Source organism: Gallus gallus, chromosome 1 (assembly GCF_016699485.2).
Source record: "Gallus gallus isolate bGalGal1 chromosome 1, bGalGal1.mat.broiler.GRCg7b, whole genome shotgun sequence".
NCBI lineage: Eukaryota > Metazoa > Chordata > Aves > Galliformes > Phasianidae > Gallus > Gallus gallus.
This window is the reverse complement of record NC_052532.1, coordinates 64712549-64733391: the sequence shown is the minus strand read 5'-3', so window position 1 is coordinate 64733391 and position 20843 is coordinate 64712549. Positions and strand designations below refer to the sequence as shown.

The following is a 20843-nucleotide window of genomic DNA, read 5'->3' as shown; positions in this document are numbered from 1 at the left end:
CACAAAATAAAAGTAAATTAGCACTGAAAACTAAAAAATCTGCCAGATTGGAAGAAAAATAAATATGAAATAAAATAAAATAACCCCAATCCTGTAAGCTACAAGTAACTGTTGTAAATGTTCTTTATATTTAAGAGGGACGTTGGCCTCCAAAATACTTAAGACCACATTTTCCCATCTTCAACAGTAATGCTTTTTTTTTAAATTTATTTTTCTATGGGGGAGGGGGTGAATGGGGAAGAAGTTGTTGTTGTTTTTTCACATTAGAATTGAAGTCTGTTGTCATTTTGATAAAACTGCATAGCAAATTCTATGATTAATTCTGTGATTCTATGATTCTATGATTAATAGGTGCCAAACATCCTAAGGGCAAGTTTCCTTACTACCCTTCTGGGAGCTGGAGCACAGCACCTACACTACAGAGCAAAGGAAGATTTCAAACATCTTTATTCTAGACCAGGCATGTTCAACCCTCAGCCCACAGCCTCTACGTGGCCCAGAACAGCTTGCAATGTGTCCTAGCCTCTATTGCCGCACCATCATGATGGCAGCTCTGCCCTGCAGAGCTACCTGGCCTGGCCCAAGGTATGTTGCTGTAACTCAGCTACAATCAAACAGCAGTGTACAAATCCACACTATCTGAGCTGAAACCAGGACATGTAGCGCAGTGCTAATTCAAGTTATGAACCATAACTGTTTGCAGCTTCATACATTGGCTAAACACAGACTTGTGAAGAGCAAGAAAGATGCAGTCATGCTTTCTGCTTTGGTAAAGGAATTTGAGAACAGGCTTCAAGATTGCCAAAAAACATCACTTTTTTGTATACTTGCAATTCCATTTTCAGTTGACATAAATACATCACCTGTCAATTTTCAAACAGAATGTATAGAGGCACAATCAGATATTCAACTCAAAAATCTGATCATGCCTCTTTACTAGAGAAAAATATCCTATGCTTCACCATCATGTCTTATTCATGTCATCTCTTTCTGCGAGTACATACATTTGTGAACAATTAAGCATGTTAACAATCATGGATGAAGCACAGAAAGAGTAAAATTTCATCAAAAGTCTCTAACAAATATCTTGAGAATTCACTAGGAATTGCAACCACACTGATGCACTAGTTTCACAAAAACAAGGTAAAATATCCCATTAATTTTATGTTTTGTTGCTCCTTTTTTTTTAGTAATAAAAATATTAACAATGAAAAAAAGCTTTATAACTTATATATGTTAACTATATTGTATATTTTACAAGGGCTGCTCTGAAAGTAATGCCTTCTATTTTATTCTGTTAGGCCACATCAGAGGTGAATGTTGGTGGGATGAAAGTAGAGGTTGAACCTTCACACCAGTGTTCCGTTACATGTTATTACCATGTGACAGATGGCAGCAGAGGGGCAGTCAGACAAAATGGTGTCTGATGTAGAAGTGCACATGAAGCGAAGGTGCGTCACTGAATTCTTCCATGCAGAAAAAAGTAGCACCCACTGACATTCATTGATGTTTGCTGAACATTTCTGGAGACTAAACAGCAAATGTGAGCACAGCGAGATGGTGGGTGGTATTTCTCAACAGTGGTTACAGTGACAGTGAGTCCCCTCCACCCACTGTTGCAGATTTTTATGAGCATGGCATGCAGGTTCTTGTTCATTGCTAGTCAAAATACATAGCTAATGATGGTGACTATGTTGAATTCTTTTTTGTAGATGAGAATTTGCTCTATCAAGTAGCGTTATTGTGCTCTTCATATCTGTTGTAGTTTCCATGAAAATAAATAGGAGGCACTTCTTTTGGAGCAGTGTATGTCTATGCAGCCCAAGACCATTCGTCTTCCCTCAACATGGCCCAGGCAAGGCAAAAGGTTGGACGCCCATGTATCTAGGCCACATGAATTCTGTATACAATGATTTAGAAGATCTAAAAGCAAAGTTATCCAACTTCTCTATAAATACTGTTGTAACCTAGTGTTGCTTTACATCATGTAAGTACTAAATGGTATGATCTACATCTAACATTCTCTTATCCCCTAAGACCAAGAACTAAAAACTGTTTTCGACTGGTTCTCAAGCAGAGTGTCTTGCCATGTCCAGGAGTAGAGTTTCAGTGGCCATACCATATTATTTCAGTCCTTTAACTCAGCATAAATTGGCAAAATACCTTTCAGTTGGTCTTTATGAGCTGCTTCATCGCCTGTTCAGATGGGACAAAGTCATAGAGCATCCAAAGAGATTACTGACCATACCTTCACCCAAAACCCACTAAAGCACACAGGGTAGCAGAGTTCACTGACTTTGGTGAGCTTTTGATTATGCTCCACACACCTCTATAATATTACTTTCTATTCCAAAGTATTACAGCTATTTCAGCAGATGCCCAGCATCTGTGGGCTTGATGGGGTGCTAATCCTATTACAAGGTGATGATTGGAAGCCTATAGCTTATACTTCCAGATGCTTTTAGGATACAGAGACCACATATGCTCCAAGAGAGGAGAAGGAATGTTGGGAGAGCTGTTTGGGTGTGAGAGTTTCATATGGTATTTGCAGAGTTTCAAGAGTTTCCGGATAACTAAGGACCACAAACCGTACATACATTAAACAGTAGAGATTCATGGCACTCTTGAAAGTTTGGAAGACTTTACCCAGCAATATGCAAACCTGTTAATACTCCCACTGGAATGTGTCGGAGATCCCAGTAACTCTTGGCACAGTACACCTGGCAATCAGCCACTCAAGTTTCTTTGCTTTCAGGAAAGTATGGAGGCCTTGTGCACAATTTCCCGGTCTTTCTTCAGAGTAAGAGGTTCAGGTGACTTCACTTATTCCATTCTGGCCCAAGTTCTGGCACTGTAGATGTGGTGATCTATGGGTGCCACTGTAAGGAACTCGTTTTTTTCCTGGTCCTGATTAACAGGAATATGTTGTTCACAATCCACATTCACTTCCAAAGATTGCACAACTACATAGTTCAAAGTCCCCACAAAACAGTCATAGAATCATATCATAGAATGGCTTGGACTGAAAGGGATCTCAAACATCATCTAGTTCCAACCCCCCTGCCACAGGTAGAGTTGCCAAACACTTAATCAGACACTCAGACAGGTGGACCAGTGCCCCATCCAACCAGTCCTAAGGAAAGAGAAACAACCGCTGATCACCATTTCTATGCATTACTGTGGAGTCTCACAAGATTTAGTAAATATCTAAGCTCCAGCTGCTGAAATTGATGCAAGAGTCTTAGTTTTACATACAGGAAATGCTAGCCTCCCGGAGCAAGGGAGGGGTGTGAATTGGAGGGCTGAAATAGATTCCAATGTTAACAAACCAAAATGCAAACATTTTCAAACAATGGCTATTTGTAGCATAGATTACAATAAGAATCTTGTTTGCACACACATGCTGAATCTTTTATAATGCTCAAACAAAAAGGCTAGCAAAGTAAAACGAATAGTATTTCAGCAAGTTAACAGCTATGTAACTCTATTGGTCTCACACTTCTTTTGACTTACCAGTATTAATGAGAGTGTAATTAGATGGTCAGTCAATATGCCCTTATCTGACAGGACAAGAAGAACTACACTGCAAATGGAAAAAAGAGTGATTGGAAAACATTTTCAATAAAGCATCAATAAGACAGTGGGGGTTCAGTTCAAGTTTGTTGAGATTAGATTTCAAAGCTTTGAAATTGGGTGTATAGAAGTGATAACTGAACAATGTTATGAAATTCATTTTCCACCCCAGGTCTCCTTTAGTGATAAAGAAGCATCACTGCTGTCCTTTTACCATAGTATCAGTTATAACATAAGCTCTACTGGCTGAACTGCAACTAACATTTTTTCAGAATATCCCCATAATAGTTCTCCATTCTACATTGTCTTTTACCAAGTTGCAGAAGTAACGTTTGTTCCTAAAGAAACAAAAAGACCTAAGATATAGTCTAAAATAGTCTTTCAGTATCACCTCCATCACTGTGTTTAGAGATGTTGCAACATACATGAATTGGAGGTAATATCAGAAATACTTTTTTTTTGCCAGTAATAGCACTTAGTATATTACAGAATAATTCTACATAAATATATATAGAATACAATAATCAAGACTACATGAGGAACATCTCTGATAACATTACCCTATGGATTTTGTATAGGAACTGATTTGAGATTCATAGAATATCCCAACTTGGAAGGAACCCATAAGGATCATCGAGTTCAACTCCTGGCTCCATGCAAAAATCAGACCATATGTCTGAAAGCATTGTCTGGACACTTCTTGAACTCTGGCAAGCACAGTGCCATGACTGAGCATCATGGTGACTTCCCAAGGGGTCCTGTTTCAGTGCCCAACCACCTTCTCAATAAAGAATTTTTTCCTAATATCCAACCTGAACCTTCCCTATCACAACTGCCCTGATTGGTCACCTGTGAGAATAGATCAGTGCCTGCCCATCCACTCCTTTCATGAGGAAGACATAGGCAGCTCTGGTCTCCCCTAAGTCTCCTCTTTGCTAGGCAGAACAAATCAAGGGACCTCAGCTGCTCCACATACATTTTCCATCCAGTTACATGACCTTTAAAGAGAAGGGAATAATTAAATATAATTGGTACTACTAACCTTTCAGTTTGTTAATAAACAGTCTTAAAAATAACTACCTGCTCCAAATTACTACATGGCATGCTCAGTGTCAGGGGTAACACACTGACACTGGCTTCATCTCATAAGACCTCAGTTTTATAAGCATGGGTCTCAGCTTCTCAACTAAATCCATCAGTTCTGGGTCTTTATGGAATATATTTAACTTCAAGGGACGTTCTGTGGAGTTACAAATATATCTGTGCCACTGATCTTGTTGCAGAATGGCCCTTTGGGAGCAGAATGAAAGGAATATCATGCTTCTTACTGATGTACTGTGCCAGGAATCACAGCTTTTGTCTTAAAATGTTGTAGTCTATAAACCAGATCTTCATTACTGATGCATTGTAAAACATCTCAATTTTCATTTTTGACAATCAGAGCTGTTTTAAGTTTCCATTATTGTTCACTATTTACCAATTGTTTCAAGAGTGCTCAGAGCACAGTTTTTTCTGCTGTCACAGATTTTTTACTTCAGTGATGCCAAGTCTATAAATATCTTTCATATTCATCAATATTTTAAGTATCAAAGTACCTATTAAAAGCTGTTTTTCATTTTGTTATCATACAAATTCATGATAAATCTGGCAGCTTTTGCAGAAGAGAGATCTGATTCCTCTGGATGAGAAAGAGTATGTGGGCACCATTTTTCATTAGACTTGTAGAGTATTATGTAGGATCAAACTTTCCTTTATAAAGTTTATCTACTTATTTCAACAGACATAAAACTGGCAGAGAGTTCAAAGAAGATGGAGATAGGATCTTTTCAGTGGTTCCCAGTAGTAAGACAAGAGGCAGTGGGGACAAAGTGGAGTACAGGAGGTTTCCTCTAAACATCAAGAAGCACTTTTGTGCTGTGTGGGTGACGGAGCACTGGCACAGGTTGTCTAGAGATTCTGTGGAGTCTCCTTCAAAAGCCGCCTGGCCATGAGCTGGGGCACCCTGCTCTGGGTGCAAGATTGACCAAGAGAATCCTTCCAGCTTCAGCCATTTAGTGAGTCTGAGAAAGGAGACTGTATAGAATTCTTCCAGTCTACCACAAAGGGAGTAACAATCACTCCTTTTTCATCTCCAACTCACCCTGTCCACTGATGCCCATTCTTTCTAGAAGGATATAACTGAAAAGTATAAGGCAATGAAAGAGGATTTACCTTCAGCTGAATGCTGTTCTTCTGATCAGATTTAATAGTCTCTTATGATGGGATTGGAAGTGTCAGACGTTACCAGCAGCATGTTTGCCAAAACTAATGAAAAATGTTTGCTGAACGAATGAAAGTTTAGCAGAAAAACAGATGAGTGAACCAAGGAAAGCACTATACTCCTCCCACCAGAGTGATGTGAATCTCTCAAAATATGTGGATTTTAGTAGTAGACTCTTGCCTGTTCTTTGCTGGAGGTACGTGCCAGTAGTACAAGGGAGTGAAGTGGTATTTCTATTAAACTTCAACATGGTAAAGCAGGTTAAATACTTTCTCAGTTTGTAGTGGGGGAAACACAGGGTGTAGTGTCTTGTCAGACACCATCTCCTGGACTCTAAAACTGTCATGGTAGCCAGCATACATAGAGAGGATTACAATGAATCTTTAGGCAAAGCATCAACTTTCACTACAGGAAAACTGTTTCCGTCTGCCTCAAGCAGCACTGTCCTGATTAGAAAGGAATGGCTTTGTCTGAGCATTTATGGCCAGGAGAAATATGCAAGGGAAAAATCTGCCTTGTTTTTAAGTCATAAGTACATAGCTGTAGGCATGTTTATAAAGCGTATATGTAGTATGTGGACAAACAGATGGATGCATTTATCATGGCAAGTCATACCACTGGGGTATTTACTATCCAGCATGTGGTAGAGCTCTGTACCTCTACTTTTTTCAAACTTTTAACAAAAGCAAAAACATCCATACCTGCACTTAGATATAGCAGAAGTGTTTCTTTTAAAGGATTCCTCATAAGCTTTAGTCCAACGGCAAGCAAACATTTCTATAGTAAAGGCCATTTTTTACAATGTTCTTGATCTAAAGAGGAAACAAAAACACATATCAGCCTAACCTTAACTATAATCACAATGAAAGGTTATTATCAAATTTTGTAAGTAGGTACACTAAAGTGTTGTTCATATGATTTCCAGCATTTGATTATACACATACTTTTTATCTCCACATACATAGAACTTAACAACTCCAGGAGATTTGTCAGTTACAGTACAGGATTATAGTCCTAGGAAAATGTCCGATTTTTTTTCACAGTATAGGTTATGTTCTTGTAAGCATAGACCAAAGAAAACCTTTATTATACTTGTACTACCTCTGAAGCAATGAGATTCTGTAAACAGCTTAAGCAAAGCATCCCTGAGGTATTCCCAGACAGAACAAATGTCACTGTTTCATAATTAAACAGTTGGTCTAAATCTTTCTCAATAGAACAATAGTTCCAAGCATTCAATAACTTGGAAAATACATATTTTGCAAAAATGTTATTCTAATTTCCCATAGGTACCTCAAATTAATTTGCATATACATGTGGAAAATAAAATCCAATTGCTGCATGTACACCAGAGGAAGTATTATGGGCTACAAAAGAGTCTTGCAAGCAGCAACTAAATTTACAACACATTTTTAAGAGCTGTGCATTTTTGCAAGCCAGACACAAAACTTAGGTATCTGTTATGTTTCTTTAAATTCTGAAAGGAGAACACGGGAAGGATATCGAGACTTCAGCAGAAGCAAGCACATTTGAAGTGTACAAAACTACAAGTTGAGGCCTAAGTTTATGAAACACCTCTAGCAAGTATCTTCATTAGCATTTTGCTACATCACCTTGTACAGAAATATCTCATTGTAATTGGTGGCTTCATCATTGCAACTCATCAGTATCTACAACTACTTGACAAGAGGTTGCAGTGAGGAGATTGTCCATCTCTTCTCTTAGGTAACAAGCGATAGGACACAAATAGATTGTTGTAAGTTGAGGCACAGGAAGCTGAGATTGGACTTTAGAAAGAATTTCTTCATGGAAAGAGTGGTCAAGCTTTGGAATGGGCTGCCCAAGAAAGTGGTAGAGTCCTCTGTACCCTCTGAAGGTATTTAAAAGATGTGTAGATATGGCACTGAGGGAACTGGTTTAGTGACGGACTCAGTCAGGTTGATGGTTGGATTTACTTAATCTTGAAGGCCATTTCCAGCCTAGATTATTGTATAGTTCCATATATTACAACAGCATGGAAAGCAATAGTTGTCTTTATTACACAACAATACTTCATCTGATAATACAGAGCTTACCACATTTGCTGCTATCAATTATGAAATAAATTATGAGCTACTAAATTATTATAACAGTACATCTGCACACAGATTTAGATATTCTGATACTAGTCTCCCAGAAAAGCAGTTTATAAGGATCAAATTGAGTGGCTACAGGATATAACTAACTTCAGGAAGAGATGGATTCTAAACTACAACCAGTTTTCAGATGCAGCCTTTTGATACGATACCTTGCTTTCATGAAAACAAAACAAAAGCAACAACTCACATGTAAAAACAAGAAAGATATTTTCAGTACAAAATTTCTGTTCTAAATTTGTTGTAGCATTTGTTTTTTCAAAACCACCTTCACTTCACTAATATACAAGTCACATGTTCCTTTTTTCTTTTTCCTCAGATGAGCAGAATTGGATCAGCCTTCCAGACCAAATACTCATTATTATGAGCTTAAACTTTCCTTCCCACAAATATTCTCTTTAGTTCCTTTCAGTGACCATTCCAGTCAATCCCTGTAATTCTATTTACAATGTAAGTAAAGGAAATTTAATGAATATATGACTTGAATCACTCAATGGGAATCTCAGAGCTGGAATTAATTTTCTAGCTGCATAAGTCTAGTCTAGTAAGTTTTCTTGCCAGCTATGAGAACATGAACATCATAAAATCAGACATACAACAGTTGTTACTCTAAAGTTACCTTTAACGACTGTTACTACAGCAGAGGATCCAAGATAACAAGGGTCTTCTCCATTTCTGAATGTGAAATTGAGAAATTCAAGAAGGACAGAATTTTACTTCAAATTAGTTCCAACAAATCATAATTTCTTTGCACAAAATAGCCAAATTTCACAAATAATGTATGACATCCAGGATGTCACATCAGAAGTTTAATAGTTCCTCCTTTAAGGCAGATGTTAAATGTCTGATACCTAATAAACAGGAGCTACAACCAACTTTTCTCTTTTTAATCGCATTAAGATACCAACATCTTGATAATAGTAAAGACTGTTAAAATACGTTTCCTATAATCCATGAGTACAAATAGTGTACATAAAGTCTGCATGGAATGATTTTATTCCAGTGACTGTCACATGCTTTGGAACAAAACAAGCTTAAAGAAAGTAGTTTGGGTTAGCTCTATGCTACCTCAGATTAATGAGATTTAAAATACCAAACATTAACAGATTATTAAATATCACCTGCTTTAAGTAACAGTTTAGATGTCCTGAACACTAGTAGAAGCAAGGGAGAAGACTAGGTCCTCATCACAAATGCTCTGCAAAAATATAGAATTTCTCACCATTTATGTGTTCTCTTAATCCTGGTAATTTTTCTTCCTTCCTAAGACAAATTGACTGTTGTTTTCTGGACAACATTCCTCTGAGGTCGGATCAATATGTTGTGTTAGAAAACCTTGTGAAATATGATGGTTTCCTAAACTATTTGTTGCTCCACACCACAAAACTGAGATTTTTCTAAATCATTAGACACTGTTATTAGTGATCAAGATTTACTGATGTTTGTAGGTAGAGTCAATGGTTACATAAAGACAGATCACTCTCTCGGATTTCATCTTAACATATGGAGATGATGTCCACAACTATTTCTATTTGAGCTTGTTTTAGCCTGGGCAAGAGTCTCGGCTGAGAATATCCAGATCTGAATAAATTTTGCTGTTAAACTTCTTTCCTATAAACAAGCCACTGAATAAGAAAATGCTGCAAAAAGAGTTTTGAGAAACATTGGCTAGATAGTTTGGAAATATCTGGAAGATTGTACACCACTTGTATATTACCTTTCAAAAATACAAAATTCACCAAAAGAAGAGGTGTTGCAGGGCAAAAAGAGTATTAATGAAGAAACTATGATAGCAATGATACTGACAGTGTTTCTTATTATACACATAAACCAGCAGTGTGAAAGGATGTGTGTTCTGAGCTGGAGCTGCTAGTACATCCTACCAACCTCCACCTGTTTCAAACCAAAATACTCTGATGGAGTTCACATTTCAGGTCTGGCTCCTAAACACACCACTAACTCTAATAGGAAGGGCTTGTGCAACATATAAAAAGCAAATTTGAACAGTAGTTTATTCTGGAGGTTATAGTTAGTCACCTGGAGCAACAGATAAAATGATGAAAACAAATCTCTCTGAATATGTGGTATGGCTATGGAGGAGTTCATTTCAGAGTCATATGAAAAGCCTTTCCTGATGGACCAATTTGGGGATGCCAAATGGTATAAATTAAAAGATTAGTTGTATTGATCTGCCAAGTATACTCCTGAACACTTGCAGAGGCTCATACTGGGCTGCATAGACTAAGCAATCATGTGACTGAACAGCTGGAAAAAATCCTTATAGAGTGGAATTGTATTTAATAGTCTAAAAAGCAGCACTGAAATAAACCATTGGGTTTTACGGTATAGAAGACAAAAGTACTCCATCCTATTGTCATTATAAAAGCATGAAAACTGTGGCAAAAACAGATTATATAGACATAACAAGAAAAGTAGGAGTAACAGCAAGATTTTTTAGTGTTCCATGTACATGCTTTAGTTCTCGCAATTTACAATCTAGAGGCAATCATTCCCTTTGTCATTTTAAATGCTAACCAGCTGGAATCAATAGTGGTGAATTCTATGAGTTAGATGTCTAACTCCACAGTTATTTCACCTCACTGAATCTCCTACTCTTATCTGATGTCATCCTCTCAGAAATCAATGAAGAAAGCCTTTGCATCTGTACAAGGTTTTACTCAGCCCTATACATTGCATATTTGACTGCAGGCATCAGAATTTCTCCCACTTAGGTCTGGATAAATTAAAAGGTGAAATTAGATTAATCTCAGAGATGACTAGCAGAGAAAACTGTCACGAAGGGCAAAAAAAATCTGAAATTGCTCTCAAGATGGTGAGGAAGGCAGGAAAGTTTTGAATGTAGAGCAAAAAGCTGAAATGAAGCAGTTCTGACAGAGTGAGTTAAGAACTACAGCAAACTTCTAGGACCAGGAATATTAGAAATCAAGAGCTGGCTCTGCTACTGATTTACTTCCTAAATAAATACATAAATAAATCAACAAATTGATAGTCTTCATGGTCTGAGATTAGTAGATAAAAAACGATATATACAGATAACCACTAATAACAATTAATTACAGTTAGTACTGCAGCATGACCATTCTTACTTTTAGTATCCAACATCAGGTGCATGTTTAAGAATCTGACCCACTCAATAACACACAAAACAATTACTGAGCTACATTAAGGAATGTGTCACGTTCCTAAAGATAGGTCTTGCTATTCTCAGCATGTTTGATAGTATCCCCGCAACATCCTGTAGCTCCCATACCAAGACCCATCTTTCATGTGGTTAGAGATTTCACCTCCTCTCATACTGCCCTATCAGAAGTGCTTATCATACTACTTTTGTCTCTTTATTTCCACACTCAGACTTTCTATCATAACCAGGTCAACTCATTAAGGTTCAAAACACTCATAAGTCATTTTATAGGCTTAAACAGAGAACGGTGTTATAGAGCTTGTATTATGTCCAGTTCTCTGTAGATCAAACTTTGTAAAGGTTTGTAGACACCTAAATTCCATTTCAGTTTTTAAAGCACTTTGTGCTCACAGTCAGAAGTATCTGTATCTAATTCTACTAAATGCATTTTGGTGCTAAACTTGCTTTTATGAAAACTTAAACTAATGAATTATGGCAAAGAAGAATCAAAAACTTTATGAAATTGGGCCTATCAATCCCTGTAAAACTTACTGTCTGTATAACACAGAAGATGACAACCAGTAAAAATGCTACTATCCCTAAAGAAATAAAGTGGGTACCACAGGAAATACTAGGTAATCACACAGCTGGTAATTTCCAGGACTGAAAGGTAAACAAGTGTATTATGTTTGGAGTACTTTCAGTTACTGCAAGCAAAAAAAAACAAACAAAAAAAAAAAACCAACCAACCAACCAAACAAACAAACAAAAAACTCAGCTTCATATTCCACATAGAAATTATTCTTTGTCTAATACTATAGCACACAAGAAAACACTATGCAAGCTGGACCAACGCCTACAATACAGTTAACAAAGTTTACAAATAAACTGAATCTCATTTAGTAAGTTTTTAGAAGTACCAATAAAATGCCAGGATTAAATCCTTGACCCTCACACACTGTATTAAACAAAGTAATCTTGATTAATTCTTCTATTTAAAAAACAAACAAACAAACAAAACAGCAACGACAACAAAACACTTCAACCTCTCTTGAAACTGCAATTCAAAGTAAAACCATAAGATTGCACTTCATCTGAAAATGTTGTAGAAATATAAAATTCACAATTTTTCACACAGTGTTAGAACATTTTCCACTTTTTTCTCCACTCGTTTGTCTTTTTTCAAGGAAAAGTAGAAAAATGGGGCTTGAAACAGAAATTAGTAAAGAAGGGGAAGATAAAGTCTTTAGGGATTTGTTTTTTCTATCAAAAATATGAAATGACACGGAAAATTAGATTTCCTCACTTCAATTTCTTACTCACCTTTCAAAGCCCGTTTTGAAAGGCTGTTTGGTAGTAATATAAAACTTTGTTGAGATCAATTTCAACATTTCTGACTGTAAAAAAAAAATATAATCTTATCTCTTAAAAAATATTTTAAGCTGGCATTTAAGAGCAAATATTTTTCCCGTCAGTTACAGTTATTTGTGATAATGTTAGAAGCTTCAGTTTATCGTGTTTTAGACCTCCTAAATAACTATTTTTAGGCTTAGAAGCAACTTCTTTATCTACCTAAAATTCTAAAGTGCCAGTCACAATATGTTACGCACAAATGCTGCAATAAGAGAAACTTCGTCTCCTAAGTAGATGTCCAAGCAGCTTGAAAATTTAGTCCATGTGTTGTATCATGACTTTTAGCTCATCAATTCAATTCATACTAAAAATTAAAAGTATTTAAAAAAAAAGACAAAATGAGCAACACCAGAAATTAATAGAAAAAAAGGTTGTAATGACTGACAGCTGTAATGACCCATATTCTCCAGCTAAAATCTAAGGCAAGCATCTATGTGAATGTTATTGCAGAGTAATGATTCTAACTTGAGATCATACGTTAATTTATTTTTAAAATTGTTTTCCCCAAAACAAACCCTAATATTATATCCATCCATACACTTTCCAACTGAGACCAAGCCAAGCCAGCTGCAGAACCAAAAAAAGGAATCCAGCCTCAAAAATCCCTTATGCATCTCTGCTAAAAATGCCAGTAATTGACCCATTTCTCTTCCTTCTCCTTCCAGATTCTCATGGGTTACACAATGAGCCATCACCCCTCTGCTCATTTCAAAGAACTAACTTCAGCTTCCACTGAGAATCCAAAGTATGATATAAATGTCAGCCTACCTGCATTAAAGACCTAGGCAAGGTAAAGACCTCCAATCTCACAGTTAGGAAGTGGGAAAGGTGCAGAAACTTGTCTGCACTTCATGCCATCCGTCAGTCTGCAAAGCTGAACACATATCTTTTCAGTAAAAATTACCCCACAGTAAATTTATATAATAGTTGTTTATATATATATCTATGTCAACACTTTGGGATTCCACAGCAGGTTAGCATTCTTCTTTTGTGTACATCTATACAGGTGTAGGGGAAAGGATACTATTTTAAAAAGCAGGTGTTCCACATAATTCACCACTCTTGGCAATTTTTATTCTATTTGCACTTAAGAAATAGCTATGATGCAACACCTCATTATCTGTGTACCAAAAGATTCCTTTTCCTGGCAGCATTTTAGAAACATAAAGTTAAAAAAAAAAAAAAAAAAAAGTAAAACATAAATAAAACAACAACAGCAGACCTCAGATAACTTCAGTGAGACGGCATGTTCTCATGAATAATTTTCTCAATATATTAGTCTAATGAATATGTACAAAGATTTGGCATATCTATTTTCTCCTTTTTAAGTCACACTGACCACAAGGCACCAATATGTTCAGCTGTAATTAGTAGAAATGCTGTGGTCCAATATCCATGACACATCCTAGAGCCACAGGAAGCTCATCTGTTCACTGCTTCACAAATTGCCAGAGCATTTCACAATACAAGATCAAGCAGCACAGAGAAAGTTCATCCAAGAAAATGTCCTTGATGTGTCTTTGGTACTGTTTCCAGGATACTATTTATTCTCAGACTATTTGAACATCTTACGCAAACAAACTTTTTACAATAGAAATTACGTATTAACTGCTAAATGCACATATTTAAACATAAACAGATTTAAAATCTAAAAATAAAACCTATTGATCAAAGATGCAGAAGGAAAACTATGTCACTGAAATTGCAGTGAGGTTGTTGTTACAAGACTAGAATATCTTACTATCATTTAAACAAGTCGTACAGACTCATGCTAACTTGAAATGAACCTTGCCCAGTGAAAATTCAGGCCATAGCAACGCATGAAGCAAATTCACTTTCCCAAATATTAATTGAACCAAGAACCCTGATACCTTGCTTATTACATTCCTTTAGTCTTTATTGTTATACTGCAAAATGTTATCATAGCAATTAAAAAAAAAAATTAAAAAAAAACAGTAAAAAGATACCGTTAACAAAACAGTGACCTAGAATGCAGTCAAAACCATTGTAACATAACAATGAATCCTAATAAAGACATTCAATACCATTACTTGAATTTGCTTTCTCCAGGCTGGATGTGACTCTAGGCAGTGGTTGGTGACCCTGCACACAGCAGGGGGGTTGAAACTCAGTGATCTTTGAGGTCCTTTTCAACCTAGGCCATTCTATGATTCTATGATTCTGTGACTCTATGACTCTATGACTCTATGATTTTACGTACCTCTGATATATTAAATATTAATTCTCTTTTTCTTCTCTTCATTTACTTAACTCCTGCATCATATTCGCACGTGTATATTATCGCATCTAATCACAGGCATAGCTCTCCTGCAATACAAGCATAGTTATGCTCTATCAAAATCAACAATGTATTCAAGATTTATGGATCATGAGTCTGAAAACCATGGAAAGCAGTTTAAGTCACTGCTGTGATTTCACACACAACAAGTGGAAGAAAAGGAAGAAAGCCTCCCTGTCCCCTTTCACCTTCCTATCCCTTTTTCACGGAGAAGAGAAACAAAAATGACCCAATTAAGATAAAAACAGGACAGTCACATGCTTCTTGGATGAAACTTCATCACAAGTCCAGCACTTTTGACTGCACTAATATATATCACTAAAAGCATCCTTCCAATTAAATAATAATCTCTGCTCAGTAGGTGTTTAAGTTTCCCTTAGTCTTAATGTATGCACTATCTATCCAGTTTAAGAGCATCTTTCCTTCCTTTGATATCTATCCTTCCTTAGAACTGTGATATCTAAGTTAAAGAAACTAACATCTCACCATGAAGGCCTTCACACCATGAAAAAGCCATTTTTTTTTCACAATGAAAAAGAACTATCATGAACTATCTTAATTCTTTCACCGTAAGCAAAGCATGAATCATCACTGTGATATTCTCATCTCTCTTATTTTTACTTATTTTATGTAAGCACTGATACCTGGTATGCAATTTCATTTTCCACATTAGAAGACAATTTTTATCAATGATACCCATCTTTTTCCTCAACATACCCTCTCAGATTTTTGCTATAGCTAAATATATGTATTTGTGATTCTGTGTTCCAGTATCTGAATTCAGCTGATAGATGTTACTGTTAGACAGCAGCAAGTGTCCAAACAACAAATATACTTAACTTCACCTTTAGCATTCTTCTTATTTCCCAATACTTTTCACCAACTCCATGAAGATAAGAACTCATGATTTCCCTACATCGATTACCACCTTTTATTTAATTTTTGACCAGCAGTAAAAAGCTAATGGTAACATTTAAACCAGACATTTTCATTAATTCCAGCTGAGATGATTTATTCTTTTCCAGACCAACTGTTTCACACTACCTTGCATTTCAGCAGACATTACCACTTTTTTCCTGCTTTTTTCCCCCAAGTTTTTCTCCCAACCAAATCACTACAGATTTTCAAACAGGTAGAAAATAGTGGAAAATGGGAAACAATAATCTAGAAAGTAAAATGACAATTCATATAAGAAATCAAATCCTACTAACATCAAACACTTTTGATTTTCAAATTAAAATCCTAAATTCCATTCATATCTGTTTAATTTCCTTTTTTTTTTTTTTTTTTTTTTTTTTTCCCTCTCAAATAAACCTGTAGACAATAGACAATTGTGAAATGGCCTGCCATATCCATCGACCTCAGGACTGTTTCAGGAGCAGACCAGGAGACAACATCCTGAGTTTCTCTCTTCCTGGTTCTGGGAAAATTCCCATTAGAATGTAGATTCTGAATCCTCAGTTTGAGTTCAGGTTTCACTCTGTGTTCATTGGTCTCTGACACAGCTCTGAACTAAACAAGCTTCTGTTTGCTTCTTTACCATTTATTTCCTCTGAATCTGAAGTGATAGTGTCAGATTTAGGACATCATACCAATTTTCACAGCAAAAGCATGCAATGGTAAAAACATGGGCTTAAAAATTTCACTAAAGGAACAAAGAGAAGAGAGAATCCATATTTGAAAACAACGCATATAAAAAGTTAGATCTGAACTTCCATTTTAAGAATATTTGAACTGTTGATATTTGTACAATCCATAAAGCCCCAGAAGCACTGGAAAAAAAAGAAAAAAAAGAAAAAAATATTTTAGCTCAATACTACGTCTGTGTCATCACCTTGGTGCAAAAATTTTCCTTGAAGTCAAGCAACTGGCATGTGTAATCCTCCAAAGATACATCACCAGTGACACAAAAAACAACCTGTATTTACTTCCTACCAGCCACAACCAACAGATTTTCTTTTCTTTTTTTTTTTTTTTTAATCATCAGCAGATGTTGCAAAGCATGGGAGAATAGTCAACTCATTATTCAGTCATCTTTAGCAGCCTTCCTGATCAGCCCATACTCCTGAAGTCTAAGAAAGTAGAGCATAAATGCACTCTGGGAAACTTTCCATGTTCCTAAGACAGTGAGTCATTCAAAAGCTGTTTTTAACAGGATCTGAAAGGGTGCCACCAGCAACACTAAGGTCATCTCCAAGTGCACACTAATGAACCACACAGAAAAGAGCAGAGGCATTTGCAGGAGGTTGTTTAATATTTCTTGACATCTCAGTACTTATATGGCCCTCACAACTTTAATATGAATGTCTGAAAATCATTAATGGATTTCACCCTCACATCATCCCTGAAAAGCGGAGTTATCTACATTTTGCAAATGGAGAAACTAAACTAAAGAGTAGGTTAAAAAAAGAAACTTTAAAGCTAAAGCAGGGATACAATGAATTAAAAATGTGGTCACAAATATCTTGAATCCTGTCTTTTAAAACCTTATGAAAATTTGACAAAATGTGGGTGTTTCTCTGAAAATATCCAGCTTTCTGAAGGCAAACAAAATTGTATTCTGCTCATATTTTCATAAATATGAACTTTCTATTCACATCAATCGCCTTTTTGTATATAAAGCACCTTTTTGTATATAAAGCTCCTTATGTTAAGGAAAAATATTTCAGAGTTTAACTTTGAGCACAATAACCACTGTCCACTGTTGGAAAGTATGCCAGGTATCCATATAGTTTTGTACCCTTATTGGCCACTCTTACTGTAAGATCACAAAAAGCCCAAGTCCTGCTGGATTCACATCATGTTATCTGAATCTTTATACAACAAGAAGGAAAATACAGGTATTGGTCAGGGAACTTACAGTCAAGAGTAGTGTAGAAGATAGTGTCTGTCCTGCCCTCAGGCCATGGAACACATTCACCATCTTCGCAACTCCTGTGCAATGTTTGTGAAGCCTCAGCAAGGCCTCAAAGCTTCGCTTCCTACTTCTCATGTTACAAAGTCTCCTGTGGTTTTAAATCCCTGACACATTTTGCTCATAGACTGCTAGCAAAATAAAAAGGAAAAGCAAAGAAAAATATTCCAAGAAGTAGCAGTAGGTGTCTTATTCATAGTGTATGGTTTATTCCTGTATTGAAAACTATTCTGTTGCATAAAAATCAAAACATAACTTATGTTTATATCATCCTACCTCCTGAATTTAAAAGGATTAACCTTGCTCCTGCTCATACAGCTTTAAATTCTCAAAATGAATAGAGAGCAAAGAGGGAAAAATGGAAAACGAGCATTTTCTCAAGGATGGGGTTGAGCACTGTGGCATACACACAACTGATCAGATATCTGAAGAAAATTAAACCTAAGTAAATGAGGTTTTCATGCAAGACATTTCACCAAGAACTAGGCAGGCATTTCTTAAAACACCACATCACTATTCTCTCTGTCATACATAGAATGGACAGGTCATAGAGTCATTAATTTTGGAATAGACTTCTAAGATCATCCAGTCCAAACATCAACCCATCCCCACCATGCCCACTAACCACATCCGTCAGTGCCACATCCTCACAGTGTTTTTGAACACCTCTGGGGACGGTGACTCCACCACCTCCCTAGGCAACCTGTTCCAATGCATCACCACTCTTTCTGAGAAGAAAGTTTTCCTAACATCCAACATGAACCTCCCCTAGCACATTAGAGTAGTTCCCTCTGCTGCTCCCCATAAGACCTGTGTTCTAGACCCTTCACAGCTCTATTGCTCTTTTCTGGACACACTCCAGGGTCTCAATGTCATTCCTGTAGGAGGAGCCCAGAACTGAACCCAATACTTGAGGTGAGGCCTCACCAGAGCAGAGTACAGAGGGACGATCACCTCACTGGTCCTTCTGTCTGCACTCTTTCTGCTACAAGCCAGGATGCCATTACTTGTTGGACTGCGGCATGTAGACATCTAATCTGAGGAGAGATTAATCCCTTCCCAAGGAAACAGGGGCAGTGACAGAAGCACATCCTGATCTGGCTAACCTTTCTGATAGCTCCTTCCTTTATCCAGCTGCAGCCTTTTACAGTCATACATAAACATACTTGATGTACATCTTCTCATGAAAGAAGTGTAACTATTAAACATATATTATAATCCAGACTAGAAAGTTACAGTGACTGCCGTGGCCAGTGGGCTGTAAAATAGCACCTTCGGCAAGTCACTATTGTTTGGACAGTAAAGCGAGAGCAAACGCCACTTCTGACTGGAAATTCAAAGATGCAGTTTCATTTCACATTTAGCTTTACTAAGTTTGAATATTTTTCTGAGCTTTCCAATTTCACTAAGAAGAAGAAGAAGAAAAAAAAAAAAACACCATGTTATTACGTTTTGACATGCACAAGAGCAGCCTGCAGACACCCCATCTCCCACCCCAAATCTGGGTGTCAGTGCGTCTCCACAGAACGCACCGCTGGCTGCAGCAGGCGGAGGTGCCCGCGTCCCTGCACAGGTGAGGGCCGAGCCGGCGCAGCCCGCCCAGCCGCGGCCTCGCCAGGCAGCAGCGGGAGCTGCGCGAGCCGGGCGCCCTCTCGCGGTCAGGCCCGGCAACAAGGCCTGAGGGGATCTGCTAAGTGGCTGAGGGCAAAGCGCAAGGAGTTGGTAACCTCTAGGCCCCAAGGAGGTTGTGGATGCTCCAACCCTGGAGGCATTCAAGGCCAGGCTGGATGTGGCTCTGGGCAGCGTGGTCTAGTGGTTGGTGACCCTGCACACAGCAGGGGGGCTGAAACCACATGATCACTGTGGTCCTTTTCAACCCAGTCCATTCTATGATTCTGATTCCTTACCATGCCTGCCACGGTTTGCCTGTTGAGTTTAACTTCCTCAGCCACAGGGATAAGGGCACGCGGTCGACTAGGATGCAGAATTCCTACATCCAGGTTGCAAACGTGCCTTAGCAATGCCAGAGATCATGCTTGGAGACCTCTCTTGGAACAGAAAGAAAACTTCCAGCCGCCATTCCACACTGAGGATCCAGAGAGAGAATGGAACCTTGTAACATACAGAATTAACACATGGGCAACTACCAGCGTTGTCTGCAGAACATGTTTCAAAAGACAGTGCCAGCGCACGTCTGTCTCAACCGTACCATTGTTTCACAAGAACTCAGTGTCTCAGCTCGCACCATCCAAAGCTTTTGTGTGTATGTGTGCGTAGATGCAATTGTTAACTCACACAATTGCTTGACTCACAAAAGCAAACGGAAAGAATTGGAGCAGAAAAGCCCTCCTGAACAAGCTGGAGGTTTGATGAGAGTATATGACTTGTAAATACTAACACTAGCTTTCTGCTGTTTCATTGAAGAACATAATGCTTCCATTTGATGTAATTACTCTGACATAAAATCGCCCACATTGAACCAACAAATCAGAATGGGAACAGGATTTTTAAGCCAACAAACTTAGAGTGCCTAATATCACATGTCATATTGTTGCAAAGGGTCCTCTCTGACAAAATCCCACTACTCCTATTTTCCAGGGTGTGTGGGAAGCATCTTGCCCCTGGCTCATTCACAAAAGTACATCTGGATTATATGACTATCCATGTCCATGACAGATTCATGTCACTATGTAAACAGCTGGAGAACAAGCTCTCCCTCTCTTCAAGTCTCTCTCACTATAGCACCACCCAATTAGAAGCTGCCTAGCATCAAACTGTCACATCGCTTTTGGTGACAATTTGTACTATTTCCGCTGTGAAGTTGTGAGGAATGGGACAGTAGAAATAGCACTCTGCAGAGCTGTAGGGAGAACAATGAAGAACTACCACGTGTCTAGTCCTTCCACCAGGTCTTTCCAAACACCCTACAGATGACCCTTATCTAAAACCAACCCCTTTTTAGATTTTTAGTAATGTGTAGACAGCTTTGCATGCCTATTTAACACAACAGTTTTCAGTCCTTCCAACCCTATCCTGCTAATTAATCAAATCCACAGAGCCATAGGAAAAGCAGTAGCGAGCATTTACTCTAGTGAAAACTGTAGACT

At 37.6% G+C, this 20843-nt stretch overlaps 1 long non-coding RNA gene across 2 annotated transcripts in view; it reads right to left on the bottom strand.

Moving 5' to 3' along the window:
• The window catches only part of LOC101747667, a 161544-nt gene that overhangs the window by 88240 nt on the left and 52461 nt on the right, over nt 1-20843 (bottom strand). For both annotated transcript variants that reach the window (XR_005842768.2, XR_005842761.1), the window contains 6 exons: nt 14745-14851; nt 6535-6645; nt 5785-5894; nt 4423-4571; nt 3514-3583; nt 2663-3133 (listed from right to left, as the gene is read on the bottom strand). This is a non-coding gene — a long non-coding RNA (uncharacterized LOC101747667). The remainder of the gene's footprint in view (nt 1-2662; nt 3134-3513; nt 3584-4422; nt 4572-5784; nt 5895-6534; nt 6646-14744; nt 14852-20843) is intronic.